Genomic DNA, 20622 nt, shown 5'->3' with positions numbered 1-20622 from the left:
CCCGCCACCAAAACTGAAACTAGGGTTTTTTGACCCCAGGGGCTCACTGGGGACAGGGAGGAACTCCTTATATGGTCAGCACACTCTATAGTAGGGAGGATTATCCAGAAAAAAAGAAAAAATAAGTGATATTTGAATTAAGTCAAATCACTGAATATACCTTTAAGACATGCAGGTATAAAACACAGTTAAAGAGCGAGACAGGCATTCATCTCCGTCTTCCTCCGTCTCTATCACTCTGTCCCTCTTGGTTTGTTCCCTTCTTCAGTTTAGTGTTTCAAAGTACACTGGGGAGTTTGTCCTGCCAGTACCTAGGTTGGACAACCAGAGAGGAAAAAACTGGTATATACAGTGAGTCCGTTCATCTCCCTGAAAAGTTGTTAGGGAGTTCCATTGCTCTACTGGGCGTGTTTATGACTTTAACGGTAAGTCAGACGATTTCATGAATAGAACCTTATTTGGAGTATTTAGAGTTGGGTGTGAAAAAAAGGGGAAAAAATTGTGTCAGTTAACATAAATTCATTGACACCGGCAACGTTTTTATTTTATTTCTAAAATGGTACACCCAGAATTCACCGGGCACTTTCTGAAAGCTATTTTAACCCGTCCAACAAGGTTTTCAAGTAGAATATGACCTCCAGCTGACAGACGGTCACCTGTTGAAGAGGCAGGTGGAGCTGACAAACGTTCTAGAAGGGCAGGTTAAAGGAGGAAGGAGGAAGTGTGTCTATCTGTGTTTATTATCTGTCTATCTAGAATAGATAACACCTCTGAACTACTATGCAGTTTGTCTGTCTGTGTGAGGTCAGGTGCACCTGGAAGTGGTCTGACTGGCCTCATATTCTTACACACGCAAACACGCACACAATTTCAGACAGGCCTATGAAGCCATTTTCCCCCCAATCATGCATGATTGCCATTTCCTGCTTCACATTAGACGCCTTCCTGTGTTGAATAAGTTTACAGGCACACACACAGTCTGTAACATATCCAGAGAGGCAGAGACTGCCCTTAGGTGTGTTTGTTGCCATATCTTTGGCCTACCTGTCAATAAGCAAGGCGAGGTCAAAGGTCCTGTCAATAAGCACGGTGAGGTCAAAGGTCATTGTCGGGATACATTGGCATCATGACGTCACACCATTGAAAGTATCGCTGGAAATGTGTGTGTGGGTGTATATACTTGTGTGCATGAATAGCCACATGACGTGTGCTTTGCTTTCATGTCTCCATTGCATTCCTGGCTGCAGGTGTATTACAGATGTGTGTGTGTGTGTGTGTGTGTGTGTGTGTGTGTGTGTGTGTGTGTGTGTGTGTGTGTGTGTGTGTGTGTGTGTGTGTGTGTGTGTGAGACTGTTGCTAGTAACCCAGTAAACCCACAGAGCTAAGCATTTTTCAGGCTATTAGACATCTAAATTACGTCTACATGGCTAGGCTAAAACCGGTTTAAAAGTGAACGTTTTAGTGACATCATTTCAATGGCTATATTTAACATATTTATATTTAGACGCCTAAAAACAGCTAATCAACATCTTAGCTAAGCCTAGACGGAGCCTATGCTTTCACTTTTCGACCAGTTATAACAATAGCCGACTATGGCTCACTGAGAAGGTGTGTAGTGTATGTGTAACCTACATATTTGGTATGTGTGCACACGCCAGCCAGTATTCGTCCCACTGCATCATTGATGAGGCTGTAATTTTAAACGCAACCCCTCCTCTCTCCTTCCTGTCTCCCCATCTGTCATGGGTTAGCCGCCTAGCCCATGCCCTAGCTTACCGGAAAACCAGCCGTCCAGCACTCTGCCGAGACGGCAGCACAGCACCGACTGGAAACCAGTACAACCCTTTGTATTGGAAACAAAATGTGATACTCTTATGCTCTGTGCATCCTGTTCTTAGCTGTCACAGTGGCTTCAGTCCTGTCGGGGAATGTTTTGACAGTTGCACTGGTTACCAGTGGTTTCATGGGTGACGCTGCCATGTTTATCCTCTTAAAAATCAAAAAGGCAATTCTACACAGTAACCCTATTAATCCTTAAAAAGAGCTTCATGGCATTGCCATTAATATACGTCAATTAAAGCCAATTAATCAATGCTACGGTTGCTACCCTTAACGCCATTGCCGTAGCCCTACGGCAATTGCGCTTTTATAGTGCTTTCGATTGATCAAGTCATAATGCTACTCATGTTAGCGTCGGGTTGCTAGCTGGTGCTGTCAATAACACAAGATCGCGCCATTAAGATCATCGTGGCCATAATCACCCATTCTATCTGTTTCTTTCAATCGCCTGTATCTCCTATTCCTTGTTTTGGTCAAAACAAGGTTTATTCCATGGCCCAGAGCCGACGATGTGATCCTTCTGCATCATGTGGCAAAGCAGCACCCGCGGCAAACATGGAACGATGTTGCATCGTGTCACACCACAACATTGGGTCTGGATTTTTGGCTCTTCAAAATAAGAGCTGAACAGGGAAAAATGCTGACGCGAATGATATCATAATTTATCAATAAATGCTAGCGCTAAAAGTGTTAAAATATCGCCCTAAAATGGACCTGTAACTGTGACTGTGCACTTGTGGGTTGTTCAATTATAGTATAGAAGACAGAGATAATTTGACTCTTCCAACATGGAGGTGTGGATGTTACAATCACTCGTTGTGGTTCTGGTGTGAACACAGCTTGCCAGCCCTCTATTGGCCAAGGCCCATTTCTCCAAAAATGGATAATATGTACTGTATAAAGGAAGCCCTCTCTGCTTTGTTAAACAATGCTGTAGTGCTTAGAGAGCCAAGAACATTTGTCTGAGAGAAAGCGAGGATCATGTGTGACACACAAGACATGAGCTGAATTCGAACCCATAATGCACAATGCAGTGTGCACTCTGCAAACGACTTCACTGATGCAATTGTGTTTTATTGCCAAATACAGGTGCACTGCAAGTCTGAGTCTCAGCGGGCCACCAACCAGTGCAAACCAGTCATCTCTTGGGCTGGGATCCAGTTATGTGCTGCCTTTGGCTCTGACTGATGACTCTCGTTGTCGTGGGAACGACACTTGGCGCTCCTGGATGGTACGCCAATGCCAGTGTCATGTCGTCCACGGCAACTGGCAACCTGTTAAATTGAGCTAATCTAATTCTCAGCAGGAATTTGACAGTGAAGTCTCCAGTCTGCCTTTGAGAAAGTGTAGAGGCATAACATCAGGGAAGTGGTGGTAGCACGAAGGTTGACGTTGTAAAATGTGCGTGTCTGTTCCGTTTGTGTGCAATACAATGTATTTTAGTTTAGTTCTTTAAAGCATCTACAATGAGATGCAAACCCTGCATGCTACCAGCACTGCAGCCATGGTGCGCCCTCTGTAAAGAAATTGACTAAGATGCAATTATCGGGCCTTCTACTGCTATATTCTATACCCGTTAAATATTCAGCTCCAGTTCACCGACCCTTCATATCCTCAAGTCCTTTTCCTGACCTGCTTCAGATATTTCATGTCTTCCTGTTTATAGCCGCTGAGTGTGCGCCTTGGTTACATTGCAACCCCTCCTCAGGTCAAGGGCTTGGCCCGGGGCCCGGGCAAATCATTCTAATAGAGCCAGTTATCGACAGCTTTCCTTTCCACGTCACAATTACAAAGTTGAAGTTCCTTTTATGGCCACTCACTAAGACTTGATATAGACTAGAGGGTATGCGCGTGACATCATCATCAAACCAGGAAGTTATGCAGGAACGCCTACTGAGTGGCAAAAAACTACTTTCTGGCCTTGATAGCCCAGACATCCACACAGAAAAGTCCTATCTGATTGCATTAAACAACATTAAACAATGTTAAACTCACTTTGCATGTTGCTTTGCCACTCGATTTGCCACTCGATGTGCCATTCACTTTAAGCATGCGCATACCCTCTATTGGCTACGTTGGGTACACCGTCTACATTCATTGGCTCCATTAGATACGGAATGGGAGACAGTATCGGCGCACTGACAGTGCGGCGTACAATTTAAGAGTTAAATTAACACGGGATCTTATTGGGCAGGTGGAAAGAATTTGGTGGCATTCACATACATAAGGCTACTGTACTGACCAATGTGCATGCTTCCGCTGGCTATACATGATGTTACACCTCCCTTGTATTATAGCCATGTTGTGAAAATGTTTTCTGAGGTGCGATGAGTCTGAAAAGTCGCAAATTCAAATCAGGCGACACGAAAGACGTATTTGTTGAAAGTTGAAATATTCTTACTTGAGTGAAGAATTTGCATTAATGAGAATAAACTTGTGTGAGTGGATTTTTGGGTCAATTGCTAATCCCAATTACTGAGAAATCCTCCATCAACTGATTACGGTTGTTTTTTTAATGGTATGTACCATTTTGTCAAGGAGTTGTAGATCGATTGTAGATTTATTTATTTTTTCAAATGGTCCCCCCAAAAATATATTCTATTATTAAAGTGTATTATTCCATTATTCATTATTGATCGATGAAATCAATTATTTCCAGTAACTGTTGCACCCGTAAAACTGAATCGACTTGAATGATTAGATTGCCAATGAACCCCACAAACAGAGAAATTAATGAAATGGGATCATTAGTATTTCCTGTCCGTCTCCTTTTTGTTGTTGTCTCTAGTTTCTCCCAAGGTATATGGGCCAGCGGTCGGGTCTATACTGTAGACTAACATGTGCTTGGGGCTAATGTTTCCATCCATTGACTGAGTGGTATATATTATCGGCTAGACCACACATAGTGATGGTCACCTCCAGGGACATTGAACACGAGGAGAGTGAGGTTGGCCTGGCTGTGATCTGGGGCTCTGGGACATCCTGTCTGCGTCCACATATCTTAGCTCTATTTAGATCTCACTGGAATAGAGTGGGTGGGTGTGTGTGTGTGTGTGTAGGGCTGTCACCCTTACAACATTTAAGTTTAATTGTCATACAAAAGAATTGTGATTAACAATTTAATTGTGTTTTTTAGGCATTGAACATTGGGACACAAAAATATTTTTTGTTTGGCTTTTAGGCGTCGTTAACATTTCCTGCCACACCCGTCTTCTGACGAGTTCAAAAGGTTATCTCTTACCTGCCATGCGACCCCTGTTTACGGCAACCGCCTATGACCTGAACGGCATCCATCTTGAAACCAACAAGAGAAAACAAAAACAGTCGAAAAAACGGTCATCCGATCTCCATAGAGTCCCACAATGGCCACAATCTTCAGCGGAGTATATCTCCGAACTAATCCTCTGATTTGGTGAGATGAGATAAAGTATGCTCTTAGGATGGCACTAAAAGACTGGCGCATCGCTCCGGTTAGCATAGTATCGTCTCGTATGCTAGTTGGGGACCCGATAGAGCGACGGACAGGATGCGCTCTTACTTCCGTTTTCAAAATGGCCGACGACGGACCCACGGATTGTAGTCATTCTGTAGTTTTAGCCTAGCAATCTACCGTAATGTGCCCGAAAACATGCCGGTAGGAAATGTGTTTAACCAAAGTTGCACATGGCACATATGGCGAATGGCTCAGTGGAAATAGCCGATCTACAAGCAGATCCATGTTTTTACATGGACATGATTATGGCAAAAATGATTGCACCTATCTAAAATAACTGTGATTAGGCGACTTGTGACAGGTCATTCTCTGAGTGAGACTAACACAAATTACTTTTTGTTCCCCCGGGATGCATCGCATAATGAGTTTGACTTTTACATAACGGATAAGACAAGTTTGGTCTTTGTATTTGCCTTACCAAAGTACACATGCACATACACATACGGTACACAAAAAAGCACAACACATGCATATGTGGTGTGCGTGACTTTAAATAGTCTCACACAGATACAGTACACTATCAAATACAAGCACACTATAAAGTGTGGTGTACTGTACACAAACATAACCACCACACACACACACACACTCTATCAAACTATCTCTCTTTCTTTCTCTCACACACACACACACACACACACACACACACACACACACACACACACACACACACACACACACACACACAGTCGTTGTCTGATATCTTCTCTCAATGGTGTATTCCGGGAATTCACGCTCGGCCACCTATTGATAATGCCGTCTTATCTGTCTGTGTACACACAGTGAGTCGGCATCCCACCTCTGCTTTATGGGCCTCCATTCACGGCACATTAATCCCCCTCTATCGCCGCATCAGCTGTGAATTTACCCATCATAAAGTCCTCCATGCAGACACAGTCAACTCCTCTGTGTTAATGAAACTGTGTGCAAAATATAACCTGTGCGTGCGTGCGTGCGTGCGTGCGTGCGTGCGTGCGTGCTATGCAACTATGTGCTGTGGGTTTGCTTTGGAAAGGACGTGCTATACCACCAATCTGAGAAACGGTGCTTGAATTCGCACCCCAGTCTCAGCTATCGAAATAGAAAGGAGCAGGTTATGACAAGGTGCTCCCGAATCAATTAATCTCATTGTTGACACGGTTGGCTGGATTGTAGATCATCTGCATGACGGCTCTGACCTTTTCCAAGAAGTCGTTGCAAAGCTGCTGCTCTGGAGATAGACGGGCAGACATGGCGTCAGGGCTACAGTGTGCCCATGTGGCCTCTAGGGCAGACATGGCGTCAGGGCTACAGTGTGCCCATGTGGCCTCTAGGGCAGACATGGCGTCAGGGCTACAGTGTGCCCATGTGGCCTCTAGGGCAGACATGGCGTCGGGGCTACAGTGTGCCCATGTGGCCTCTAGGGCAGACATGGCGTCAGGGCTACAGTGTTTCCATGTGGCCTCTAGTGCAGTGGTTCCCACATTTGTTCATGTCAAAGACTCCCAAATTGACACTTAATAGCCCCGCTGACCCCCATTTGAAAAGATGTGGCAGAGACCCCCATAAGAGAAGATTTCTACGGCTCTAGCAGTGATTCTCAACCCGTTTAATTTCAAGGACCCCCAGTTTGACATGCACGGACCCCCATTTAATGGAATTTCTATCTCTGGGACCCCCAATTCATATTGTAAAACCAATGTTAATTTAACTGAGAGTTTTGTATATATATTTGATTATTTGTACACTCTCGGAGTTAGAGACCCATAATGGTCCATTTGGTTCCAAACTATCATTTACCTGGGGACCCCCCGGAACTCCCTCAAGGACCCCTGGGGGTCCCCGGACCCCACTTTGGGAACCACTGCTCTAGTGCTCATGTACTGTAGACTGGCACATGTGCAAGTGAGACTGCTTAAGTCTCGAAGTACTGAACATTTGACGTACTTAAGTAAAGTACAAATACCTCAAAATGTTACTTAACCCATTTTGGGCGGGAACCCCTTTTGGTGTTAGCATTATGTTATGCTTTAGCTATTGAAAAATAGCAGATCGCGCTACGAGCTTGTAGGTCTGCTATTTTTGAAAAAATCCAAGAACAACTGACATAGAAACATAGCTTTTTCAGAAAACTGTCAGGATGTAGAAGACATTTTTAGAATCTGATCTCAGGTCAAAATGGGTTAAGTAAAGTACAAATACCTCAAAATGTTACTTAAGTACAGTACTTTAGTAAATGTCCACACATCTGCTCGGGTTTCCCAGAGCTCCCAGACTCCCACACCACATGGAAACCTGGATCAAAGGTACCCGCTTGCTTTAGTTACTGTAGTTTAGCATTATGGCCTGCAGTCTGGCAGCCGGGAGCAGTTTGTGTCTGTGTGAGGGCTTTTATCCCATAAGACACGGGGGCCCATAACTGTTTAAAGTGGTTAAAATTTAAAATGACACAGGTGCTTTCCCGGCTTTAATGGGTTAAGTAGTAGATTAAAAGATGATGGGGATGGGGTCTAAGTTCATTCTCTATTTTTTTCAGTCAGATTCTGTCTGATTCTGCTGTGGGTGGAGGAAGATTGTGCAAGCTTAACACTTTGATTGCTGCAAGATCTCAACAGGCCTATTTGGATGTTGCTGCCGTTTAACATTGCACAAAGGCCTTGTTCGGGGGCCCACAGTAAAATGTTCTCTTATAGCGAGAATCACACGCCTACATCAAAAGAAAGCTGAACTTGTCCACTTCAATTAAAAAAATACATTTTGATTTTACCATGTTCCATTCTGGAGATATTGACCTTTTTGCAACACCTGCATTTGCCTGGAAGTGGTTATCTTGAACAGCGAGCAGAGTTATGGATGGTTTAAAGTCAGAGACATTGACAGGCAGATATAAAATTGAACCCAATAAATATCCTATACATCCTATACACCGAATGAAAGCCCTGAATGTGTACTTTTACGAGGAAAACAGTAAACATTGATCCCATCTACAGTTAGACAGTAATTGGTTATTGAATGCAGCTTGTGCCCACCAGATAACTTCAGAGAAGACATGGACGTGAACTCCTCAATATTCACAAAATAAGGCCTATAGCGACATATAAATACTATATACCGTATGAAACAGAAGACTCTCTGCTTTCATAAGGAAAAAAATTGTACTGTAATAATAAAAAAATCACACCCCTGTGAAGTGAGCAGTGCAACTCTACTTCTCTACTTATTCACTACAGCTCGCTATATACGGACTGAGGCAGAAAGTCATGTAAACCTTTTATTTACAGTTTGGTCTGTAAACTTCTACTGTAATAATAAAAATCACACCCCTGTGAAGTGAGCGTTGCAACTGTTCTGTACTTATTCACTACAGCTCGCTATATACGGACTGAGACAGAAAGTCATGTAAACCTTTTATTTACAGTTTGGTCTGTAAACTTCTACTGTAATAATAAAAATCACACCCCTGTGAAGTGAGCGGTGCAACTGTTCTTTATAGTTGCGCGGTGCAACTGTAGAGAACAGTTGCACCGCTCACTTCACAGGGGTGTGATTTTTATTATTACAGTAGAAGTTTACAGACCAAACTGTAAATAAAAGGTTTACATGACTTTCTGTCTCAGTCCGTATATAGCGAGCTGTAGTGAATAAGTACAGAACAGTTGCAACGCTCACTTCACAGGGGTGTGATTTTTATTATTATAGTAGAAGTTTACAGACCAAACTGTAAATAAAAGGTTTACATGACTTTCTGCCTCAGTCCGTATATAGCGAGCTGTAGTGAATAAGTAGAGAAGTAGAGTTGCACTGCTCACTTCACAGGGGTGTGATTTTTTTATTATTACAGTACAATTTTTTTCCTTATGAAAGCAGAGAGTCTTCTGTTTCATACGGTATATAGTATTTATATGTCGCTATAGGCCTTATTTTGTGAATATTGAGTTCGGGTCCATGTCTTCTCTGCAGTTATATCTGGTGGGCGCAATGTGCATCCACCCAGTATCCAATTTATGACAAACTGTACATGGGATCAATGTTTACTATTTTCCTCGTAAAAGTACACATTCAGGGCTTTCATTCGATGTATAGGATGTATAGCATATTTATTGTGTTTATTGTTATATCTGCCTGTCAATGTCTGACTATAAACCTTCATAACTATGCTTTCTTTTTGATGATGATTGCCGCCTCGCCTAATCTATCTCACTGCTTTCATTGTTTTGATCGCAGTAACATTGGGGGGGGGGGTCATGGGCACATTGGGCAGCAAAAGTCTTGATCCGTACGGCTATAAAAAGTCCCATTCCACCGTTCGGTTCAGAACTATAGTATAACGCGTTGTCATCAGCTGATTTTGTTTTTCAAGCTAGTGTAGGGGAACATGCCTGGGCATGCTAGCCTGGCACGGCCAGACTCATAGCGAGGGTTCACTGATGTTTCCTCCGGGGAAGAATCTTCAGTGAATCCCCGCTATGAGGCTGGCCAAGCCAGGCTATGGGCATGCAGCTTGGGGGCGATGGAGGGGGAAAAAAGCGTCACCCGGCTGTGATGTCGACGAGAAGGAAAAAATGACTTCCACAGATGACAACACCACGGTTTAGGTCGCGGAAAAGTTCGTTATACATTACACCCGGGTCGATTACGTCCCCGACGCGTTCATTGCGGTCTTATCACTACAATTATAATGAATAAAAAAGCGTTACAATCACACGTCTGAGCGATCTCCGATTATGACGGCTCTGCATGGCGATACGTGATCCACCAACGGAACACTGTCTTGTCGTGGCAGCCCCTCGATACTGTGGTTAGTTCGTAGTATTGTAGGCTCGGGGATCGTTTGGTCGCTACAGTATGAAGAAGGAAACATGCATCTGTCCATGTGTGTTGCAGATGTTATGCATTGCAATGCCGATCTGGTGCATATGTGTTTAGGCAATAGGCAGCGTTCCGTTCAGCGTTCAACTGGCTTCTACACGTAAAGCGGCCAGCCCTCCTGTTTTCAGGAGGGGAGGGGGGTTTTTGTTTTTTGTTTTTTTTTCTGATCACGTGAGCGGGAGTAAGCAGCAATGATAGGGCGATGGTTCTTCATTGTCCGGGTGGGTAAAAAGATGAATGAAAGTATTCTATAAAAAAGTGATTGAAACGTATTGATACGTGATCCGCACCCGACGTTTGATTAATTGATAACGTATTGATACGCGATCCGCGTTGGGAGTGTTAAGAATGTTCCTATTCTGTATTTTCAGGATTTATTGTCTTTTTTGCATAGGATATTAACTTCCATCCCGCACAAGATGAAGATCACTTACACACACACACACACACACACACACACACACACACACACACACACACACACACACACACACACACACACACACACACACACACACACACACACACACACATACAATTCCTGTCCTCCTTCCTCTTTTCCTTTCATGTTGTTCCATTGAGTGCCGTGCTCATCGATTAGGCAGGCTAGACTCAGGCTACCCCACACACACACACACACACACACACACACACACACACACACACACACACACACACACACACACACACACACACACACACACACACACACACACACACACAATGGAGAGAGATACTCAGAGGAGGTGAATAGAAGATGGAAGGAAATGGCTCTGTAGAAGAATGAATTTTACCATCCAGTTTAACACACCGGTATACAGCCTCTCTGTCCTCCTGCAACCAGGGCTGTCACGATTACACATTTAAGCTACCGATTAATTGTCACACAAATTATTGCGATTAGCGATTCAATTGTGTTTTTTGCTTTTAACATTGGAATGTATACAATTTGTATTTCTGTTTGCCTTTTAGGCTTCGTAATCACAAACTGCACAGGGCAGATATGACAAATGACTTAAGTCTTAAATATACAAAGAAATCACTGACACACTTAAATATATTATATTTCCCATTTTCCCATTTAAAAAATAAATAAAAATACAATGTATGGACATTTTTCAACATGGAAACGATTGACGATTACGCATGCTCAAATAATTGCGATTATGTAATAATTGTGACAGGCCTACTTTCAACCATCCACCCTTTTACACCACTCTTCGTCTACAGTATCCATCCACTCCACCCCACCTCAGTATCCGTCCACCCCACCCTCCATCTATCCGTCCGCCCTGTGCTCCAGCTATTCCTCCACCCCAGCACCCTCCATCTATCCGTCCGCCCTGTGCTCCAGCTATTCCTCCACCCCAGCACCCTCCATCTATCCGTCCGCCCTGTGCTCCAGCTATTCCTCCACCCCAGCACCCTCCATTTATTCGTCCATCTATAATGGAAGGGTGGTGGCACTCGGGTCATTCGGAACCGTGGCATTTGAAAATGGTGTCATTTTCATCTAAATCAATGAAGGCATTTTGAGACAGATTAAATGTTTTAAATGGTGATGAATATAATACAGTTAATGTTATATTATTAATAACTACTAACACATGCAGTACATTTCAGTCCTAATACAACGCTATTTCTCTGTGCAGATGTTGAATAAATATTTAGCATTCATTTTAAATATCACTATTTGTGATTGCAAGACAGCTCATCATGACATACGTAGCTCAACACCACCGTGACCATAGTTCTCGTATGTTACAAGATGTTCTGTTTAACCTTATTATAATTACACCAGTTAATCCCTTTCCAATGAAGCATAGTGAAAAGCATTACCAGTACAGATGTGTGCCTTCTTGGGTGGACAAGAGTACAATACATCATATACGTTAATTATTCATTTCATGAGAGTACTCGAAGAGAGAAATCGGGTCAAATGCACATCCTTACCATCTATCCCTGTGCCCACCCTCCATTTATCCTTCCATTCACCCCACCTTCCATCCATCCACCACACAGATCCATTTTCGAGTCATTGGGCATCTAATCTTTTCCACATGCAAACCAATCCCCCTCCATGCAACCTGACACACTGGAGAGAGTGGAGACTGGACCAGGGGCGTCGGTAAGCAACCTTGTATAAGTGGACGGGCACACCGCACACGCGCGTACACACACACACACACACACTAACACATACAGTATATGGATCGGTGCATGTAAACATGCACTGTCTGAAAAGGAAGAACAAAAGCAGATGGACTACAGACTCACGCACACTTAATTACACACACACACACACACACACACACACAGACACAGACGCACACTTAACTTGTTACTGTGCTATGTCTATAAAAGTGAATGTTGTTTTTTAGCTCTGTGATGAGGATGAGTGTGGGCTGTTTACAGGCTGTCCGCTCCCTTTTCCTCTGTGATGAGGATGAGTGTGGGCTGTTTACAGGCTGTCCGCTCCCTTTTCCGTCCAACCATAACACCTCCAGCGTGATGTGCTGCATAACGCTCCAATTTAGAGACAGTTACTTTGGAAAAGCCATGAAAGGCATTCCAAGAAATGGTATGAAGCCCAACCATTTCCCTCTCCCCGTCTCCCCCTCTTTCTGTCAAATGGTATGAAGCCCAACCATTTCCCTCTCCCCTGTCTCCCCCTCTTTCTGTCAAACCATTAAACGGATGAGGGCAATTTTGAAAGGATGCAAAAGTGTGGGTTTTGATCATTGTTCTTTTGTGACATTGCCCTGACACGTAGCCCTATTGATTAATTAACGTTGCAGTACTGTTCACCTAAGTGCCCCACCTCACTGCCCACCAGTTGAGTCTGTTAACCCATTTTGACCTGAGATCAGATTCTAAAAATGTCTTCTACATCCTGACAGTTTTCTGAAAAGGCTATGTTTCTATGTCAGTCGTTCTTCGATTTTTCAAAAATAGCAGACCTACAAGCTCGTAGCGCGCCGCTCAGTGGCGCGCTATGAGCTTGTAGATCTGCTATTTTTCAATAGCTAAAGCATAACATAATGAACACCAAAAGGGGTTCCCGAACTTCCCGCCCAGAATGAGTTAATGTCGTGTGACACTGCAGAGTTCGCCAATTAGCAGAACATCTTCATATATAGTTGGTTATTTAAACGGGCGTTCCGCTCACTCTTTAAAGACCTCACAGTTTATGCAAATCTCTCATTTATGCAGATATGGTGCCAGCTCTCACTGGAGGTCAAGAGCTAGTAATTATAGCCACTCATGCGAATGGGGAGAGTAATAGTTTGACACTGAGTGATCGGCTCTCACTGGCATCTAGCATAGGTTGCTTGCAGTGCAGTGCTCGTTTTTCCAAATAAGTGGACGTGGTTGGTAGTCTAGTCTGTCATTTTGAGTTGAGGAACCTGTGGTCTGTCTCTGCTAAGCAGAGGCTTGGCTGGTCCTTTGGCTGACCAGTTAGCTGTTTCTTGCCTAATGGTTGCCTAATAAGTTGGATGTCCTGCTGAATAATTGTCGGCTGGATAGCTGCCTGGCTGGCTGAAGACTTTCTTGCCTGTCTTGCTGAAGATGTGTGGGTCGGTTGGCTTTCCTACCAAGCAGCTGGTGTTTGGTGTTTGGGGCCACTGACGTGGCTTTCACTTTTCTCTCTCCTAACTCACTCTTAGTTCTCTCTCTCTCTCTCTCTCTCTCTCTCTCTCTCTCTCTCTCTCTCTCTCTCTCTCTCTCTCTCTCTCTCTCTCTCTCTCTCTCTCTCTCTCTCTCTCTCTCTCTCTCTCTCTCTCTCTCTCTCTCTCTCTCTCTCTCTCTCTCTCTCTCTCTCTCTCTCTCTCTCTCTCTTTGGCAGCGGTGGCAGCGGTGGCCGAACGGATAGCGGCGCGGTCTAGATACCGGAAGGTTCTCAGTTCGAACCAGCCGTCCGACACGTTAAAATTACCACCGCTGAAATGCCCTTGAACAAGGCATCAACCACTACGATGAAATGTGTTCTATGAGCAGGGCCTGGCTGGAAACAAGTTCTTGAGCTTAGCCCAGATACCCTGGGTAAATATAGATTTCATTTCATTTCATTTCATTTCATTCTCTCTCTCTCTGTCCTCCCCCCTCTCTGTCCTCCCCCATGATGCTGCATTCAGTGACAGGGTTCTATTTATGTCTGAAGCAGAAACTGCTGGCTGGCTCAACCACCCCTGGCACAACGTCTTTTTCCTCCCCTTTTTCTGCCATGATTCTGTTTCCCCTTTCATCCCCTAACTGAGAGTCAAACACTTCTTAAATGAGTGTGATCGGACTTTTCCGAGCTCTTAATTTGCCTCTTTAATCACAAACACGTCGCTCCCCACCCTTGCAGCCAGGCATGGTCTCTGACTGAGGTTGCATTGTGGTTGTTTGAAACGGGTTCTGGTGCGGAGAGGCTCTTTTTATTATGTCAAGATAGACCTTTGGCCCCGGAGAGTGGGTGCCCTCAACCCTCGCAGATTAGAGGCCTTTAAATGTGGAGTTTGTTGGGCTGTGAACTTCTAACAGTGGCTCCCTGTGCACTGCAGCTTCTCTGCAGTTGCGTTTGAGTGAATGAATGTGCAGTCCGTGTCTTTTTTTTTTACCTATATTTATCCAGGGAACGTTGCCTGAGCACAGACGCTCTTTTACCATAACACCTTGCTTTACATCCATTCGTCCACTGCATGTATTCATACCTTGGAGCTGCCCAGTGCAACCACAGACAAGCCTGTTGATTGAGCAATATAAGAGCCTTGCCCAAGGGCGCCTCAATGGTAAATGCAGAAGGGAAGGTTTGTCATTTCATTCTCCTGTCCCTTCGCAGATTTTCCCAGGTAAGCCGTGGATTTTAGCCGGCAACGTGTAGCGAAAAAACCAAAGCACCCCCTCGGAGTCGTCACACTCACCGGGACCCCGGGTCATATCCCAAGAGACTTTCACTGTTATTCCATTGGGGATTTGACTGACTGACCTCAGCAATGATCGAGCTGCTCACTGAACCTCAGTGTCAAGGATACAAGCTGCCATTCCTCCATTTCTCTCGTGTTGAACTCTGAGACTTTAAGCCTGTGTCCTGTTTGGAAAAGGAGGTTAAGTGCTTTGAGTTCCTCTTTGGGTGGGAAGCTTTCACAAAGGGACCGTTTGTCGAAAGAGGTGAGGTCAGCATGATTTTGACCATGGGCTATAGCTCAGCTGAGCGCTCACTCAGCCCCCTGCTGTCTCACTTTCTGCGACTTCCCTGCGTTTCATATCTTGGTTTTGCCTTTTGTACAGTATAATTCTGTACCTGCTGGAATGCCTTGTGACATAACGTGGTTGTGTATGTGTGCTGTCCAAGAACTCTGACCACAGGAACTGTGATTAAATACATTCTTAGCGTGGGTGACCCTGAAATCATTGCCAATCTCTAGCTGCTGAGTTATACCTTGTACAATCAGGTTGTACTGTACTGCACAGTCTATGTTGAATGTCTAATGTATTTAAATGCATTATTTTGATTTGATTTATTATCGATCATGGCGTATGGAGCGACAAGTGGCATAGGCCTAAACACAAATCAAGAGAGAGGGCTTGAACTTGACACAAATTGCAGGGTAATTAGACGGGTGAAGAGACATGGGCTGATGATGTGGCCGAGGGTGTGGCCAGCAGCAAAGATTATTTCTTTTAACCTTTTCTTTAAGCGTAATTATACTAACAGCCACAGGTATATGTGCAGTCAGAAGATGATCCTCTACTGAGCCATTAACGAGACATTGGGGCGTTGTGTCTGGGATTGCTTGCCTTGTGAGTCGTAAACAACCATCCATTGTAAAGTAATGAAATGTCTTTGGTTGCCTGTGCTGTTAGCAACAAGTCGCCTGGTGTCTCCGTGCTTCCGAAGTTAATCTGGCTACAGGGTGGCTGTGGATTTTGTGATTCCTTTATTTGCACTGGGAAGTGCTTTTAATGTGTCGGTTTACCAACACATGCAAATAATGAAAATATGTGCCATTGAACTAGATCAGAGTGCCTGTGTAGAAACTGGAGTGGAGATGGGGAGAGAGAGAGAGAGAGAGTCATTTATGTAATAGTTTCTAAAATAATATAGAAAATTGCCTTCTCTCCGAAAAACAAACCACAGAACCACAAATACATCCTTTCCACCCAACCATGTTATTTTTTTATAAGAAGAACATCACTTTATATTGTTAACCCTGCCAGTAGCAATACTAAATCTAACTATAAATGCACCACGTGCAGACATGTCTGTCTGTCTGTCTGTCTGTCTGTCTGTCTGTCTGTCTGTCTGTCTGTCTGTCTGTCTGTCTGTCTGTCTGTCTGTCTGTCTGTCTGTCTGTCTGTCTGTCTGTCTGTCTGTCTGTCTGTCTGTCTGCCTGCCTGCCTGCCTGCCTGCCTGCCTGCCTGCCTGCCTGCCTGTCTGTCTGTCTGTCTGTCTGTCTACGGTTGTAATCCACGTAACTCGAGAACCATTTGTCCACTTTTCACAATCAGTTTGTACTCTTCAGACACAGGCAGACAGACAGATACAGAGATCTCCATATACAGTATGGGCACAAAAGGGACACAGACAGATAGTTAAAACAGGTGCTATGACGACGGGTATTATTAGGTTCTCAAGTTGCATGTGCCCGATGGGCACAGGTCTAGTATAATAAAATAACGAGAACACTTGGCCACTTGTTCATGAAACTTGGTGGTAAATGAATGATAGGTAGTAGTAGTCTACCCCAAAGAGATGACACACCTGTGGGTCAAAACGGTGACGATAAAGGTTAACATGTTCAACATTAAAATGGTCTGATCTCATAGTCAGGAACCAAGAGATGTAGAACACAAGAAATGTAGAGGTGGTGTAGGCATTTTTCTCTTTTTGTTTTGTCATCTTTTTCTCTCAAATGAGTCATTATTCCAAATTCCTGATTACGTATTCTAGTCCCTTGTCACTGCTGACGCATCATCATCATCATCACCTTTATTTATGCTCGGAAATACAGTTGAGGGGCAGGCCCTCATATTCTTTTCTTTTTTAAGATTTCATTTTTTTTGCCTTTATTGATAGTTAAGTTGAAGTGAAGATGGACGGGAAAGAGGGAAGGAGAGAAGAGGAGAGACACGCAGCAAAGGTCGTCATGAACGGGACTGGAACACGCAACACGCTGTCCGCCCAGACCCTATATGTGGCATGTGCCTGTACCGGTAGGCCAGCGTGCGCCCCAGGCCCTCAGTCGCCGAGACTTAATTCCTTTGGTCCTATGGAGAGCACAGGCAACCATGTGATTCCTCCAATTGGTGTGATGTCAAGGTCGTTTCTTCTTTCCACCTGATAGTGATGAGTTTCACCAGGAGGATGTAATGCATGTGGACTGGAGGCCACTGCTCATCCTAGTTCCACACCCCACTGAACAGGCACCCGGACCAACCTGTAGGAGGTGGTCCGGCTTTCCTCCAGCCGAGGCTGGAACCGCTGGCCAACCGAAGGATTCAAACCTATTTTATTCTTCTTTGAGACAGTACCAGGGAAGAGAATATATAGGCAGCCAGTAGATGGTAGACAGAGGGTGTCTTCACTGTATTGTACACGAAAACTTTGTTTTTATTTCAAAAAATGAAACATGAACAATGAAACAGAAATCAAATATAAATGTGAATGCAAGAAAACAAAAATACATAACAAAAACAGAGACAATAAAAGAAATCCAAAGAAAAACAGAAAAACAGCTTGACAAACTTAAAAAATACAGCATTTTTCAGACAGTACAAGGCAAGGCAGGGAACAGCAGGAGACATGACTCATAATATACAGCAGATATCCAACATTAATTGTCACAAGCCCGGCCTGCATCCAGCCCTTGCTCGCACCCCGAGGAGACAGAAGCTCCGGTGACCTCCAGCCCGCCACCAAAGTTGTTTTTAAGTTGGGTAAAACCAAAATCTAGTTCCTCATGTAGCACAGTACAATCCTGTTTCCTAAAGCCAAGCTTAGCACCTCTACTCGATGAATAGTGGAAAGAGAGTGAGTTCACGCTACTTATATATCTTCCAGGCTTTGTTACTCTGTATGTGTGTGTTTTCTATTGACATTGTGTTACATAAGGATAAATCCGGCAGGAAATCCCCCTGCCCCAAACTACCCCACACCCCAAAATGGGATGGTTCCTTGTCCCATCTGGAGCGAAGCAGCCGTTTCACAAAGCATATTCTAATGGCTGGCTGCACTGCGGCAGTCTTGTAATAGTTAATATAGCGGCTTTGGGTGGGTCTCACAGCACCTGGCATGGTCCATGTGCCAGACTGACGGACGCAAATCTGCTGTGCTGTGTGCTTCTCCGGCAGTGCCGTCCCTGGACGAACCACGCAAACCCAGATTGACCAGGATTACACCAGGCATTCAATCTGAGTTGATGTTTAATTCTGTTTAGGTTATATAAGCCACTACGGAGGCTTTGCCATCACTGCTGCACCGCTATGATTATTGCTACAGTTTCAGTAGGTGTCCTGCCTTTATCCAGGTGTCTCTGATACATGCATTGTTCTCTCTCTCTCTTGGAGATGCTCCGATAATCGGCCACCGATCTTTTACACCATTTTAGTGGTATAAAAGTCAATCAGATGTATAGTATAATATCATTTTGCATCTTTGTGACAGGCCTAAATATTCTCCCCTTCCTCCCCACACAGGAACAGTTTTGACGTGGGTTTTGACATATAATATATATTTTATCCAGATTGCTAGGAACCTCTGCCTCTGGCAAGTTCACCATACTCAAGGAAGTACTTTTAATGAAAACATTAAAGATGGAGTGCCGTGATTTTTTTCCCCACCCTAAATAATGATCATCAGGTATTATTATTATGGAGGAGGAAGATGTTGAAGGAGGAAGATGTTGAAGATATTGTGATGTCACTATATCAAAAATACAAAAATCACGGCACTCCATCTTTAAAATCGTTAAAAACAAATCCCACTGTCTATACTAGGAGTCTCTCATCTTTTTAAGTATTTTGGGCCTAAGGCAGGCCTAGGAGGCATAGGAGAATAGATACGCATTACATAACCGGAACTACATTATATGTACAAAGAGCTCCCAAACCGGCTTATAAAACAAACGGCTTCACAAACAACCAAAATGTGTTGAACCTAGAACCACGTTGGCTGCCTCCTCCTTGAACCCACAGCCCATCTAAAACCCAACGAGTTGTTTTGTCACCAGAGGATCAGAAGATGAAGTACCTCCCTCCTCTTCCTCTTCTTCATATTAACAAGACTAGAGAGGTCAGCCATGCCCAAATATGGAGTGTTGGGATGTCAGAAGTTAGAACAGGCCAGCTTATGGAGTTCTGTGTCAGGCATGCCCAAATATGGAGTGTTGTGAGGTCAGAACATGCCAGCTCTATACCTGTATATGGACCCTCGGCAGGGGCCCGGTCCAGAGTCCAAAGGCAGAGGCCTTTTTGGGGCGGTTCTGGACAACCGTGGGTCCGACCGACTCTACGTCGGGCACTGCACTCCCTGTGGTGGTGTGGAACACGTGTGAAGTCTGTGGGGCTAACGGTTATCGAGTTACGTGGATTACAGACGTATACACGTACACACAGAGACTTGGTGCATTTATACTTACAATACAATTTACAATTTAGGCATTTAGCAGACGCTCTTAATCCAGAGCGATTTACAGTAACACACTTTTAAGAAGAAAGCGAAAGGTGTATGTGTTGATGGGGGGGGGGGGGGGGGGGGGTATGAGGCTTCTTAAGAACACAGGGTGATTCTCTCTCCGTGCACACCACCGGGAAGGCTGTGGGAGGGTATGCACTGCCTGACATCCTCAGAGTCTCTCAAGATGTGACGAGATCCAGTAATCCTGGGCTGATTGTATCTGATGACGTTTTTATGGCGGGGCCACCATGACTAAGATCACAGCAGCCATGGTAAAAAGATGAGCGGGTTTTCTTCCTCCATTGGCTTCCTCGTTCACGTCCTCGTTCCTCCCCCCCCCCCCCCCCCTCCCCCTAATGTTAGTCTGCAATTGCATTACATGCACTTTCTTTCCACTTACATTGTGCTCAATACATGCCTGGAAACCGCTGCTGCCTGGCTGAGCCGCAGGGCTGCTCCTCCTCCCTCGCTATGCCAGGTGCCTATTATTTATTGATCTAATGACCCACTTTATCAGGGAGGTATCACTGTCACTGTCCAGGAGATGCTCAAATAGCCCAAGGGAAGATGGATAGCTTGCATGCACACACGCAGACATGCACACACGCAGACAGACATGCACACACATACACAAGAGACATCACGAGATATTGTATACAGAGCGGGAGAGAGACAGACAACACGCACGCGCACGCGCGCGCGCACACACACACACACACACACACACACACACACACACACACACACACACACACACACACACACACACACACACACACAC

The 20622-nt window shown here is 44.5% G+C and overlaps 1 protein-coding gene across 3 annotated transcripts in view; it reads left to right on the top strand.

Moving 5' to 3' along the window:
* The window catches only part of LOC306931716 (E3 ubiquitin-protein ligase pellino homolog 1), a 79852-nt gene that overhangs the window by 10875 nt on the left and 48355 nt on the right, over nucleotides 1-20622 (top strand). The window contains exon 1 of one of the 3 annotated variants that reach the window (XM_079513293.1): nucleotides 12204-12308. The exons of the other annotated variants lie outside the window; for them this stretch is intronic. The gene's annotated coding sequence lies outside the window, so the exon portion shown is untranslated. Of the gene's footprint in view, nucleotides 1-12203; nucleotides 12309-20622 lie in introns of those variants that run through there. 3 annotated transcript variants of the gene reach the window in all.

The sequence above is a fragment of the Electrona antarctica genome (genome assembly GCF_951216825.1).
Source record: "Electrona antarctica genome assembly, chromosome: 10".
NCBI classification, from domain to species: domain Eukaryota; kingdom Metazoa; phylum Chordata; class Actinopteri; order Myctophiformes; family Myctophidae; genus Electrona; species Electrona antarctica.
The sequence above is the reverse complement of the archived record's forward strand: the minus strand, read 5'-3'. Positions and strand labels throughout refer to the sequence as shown.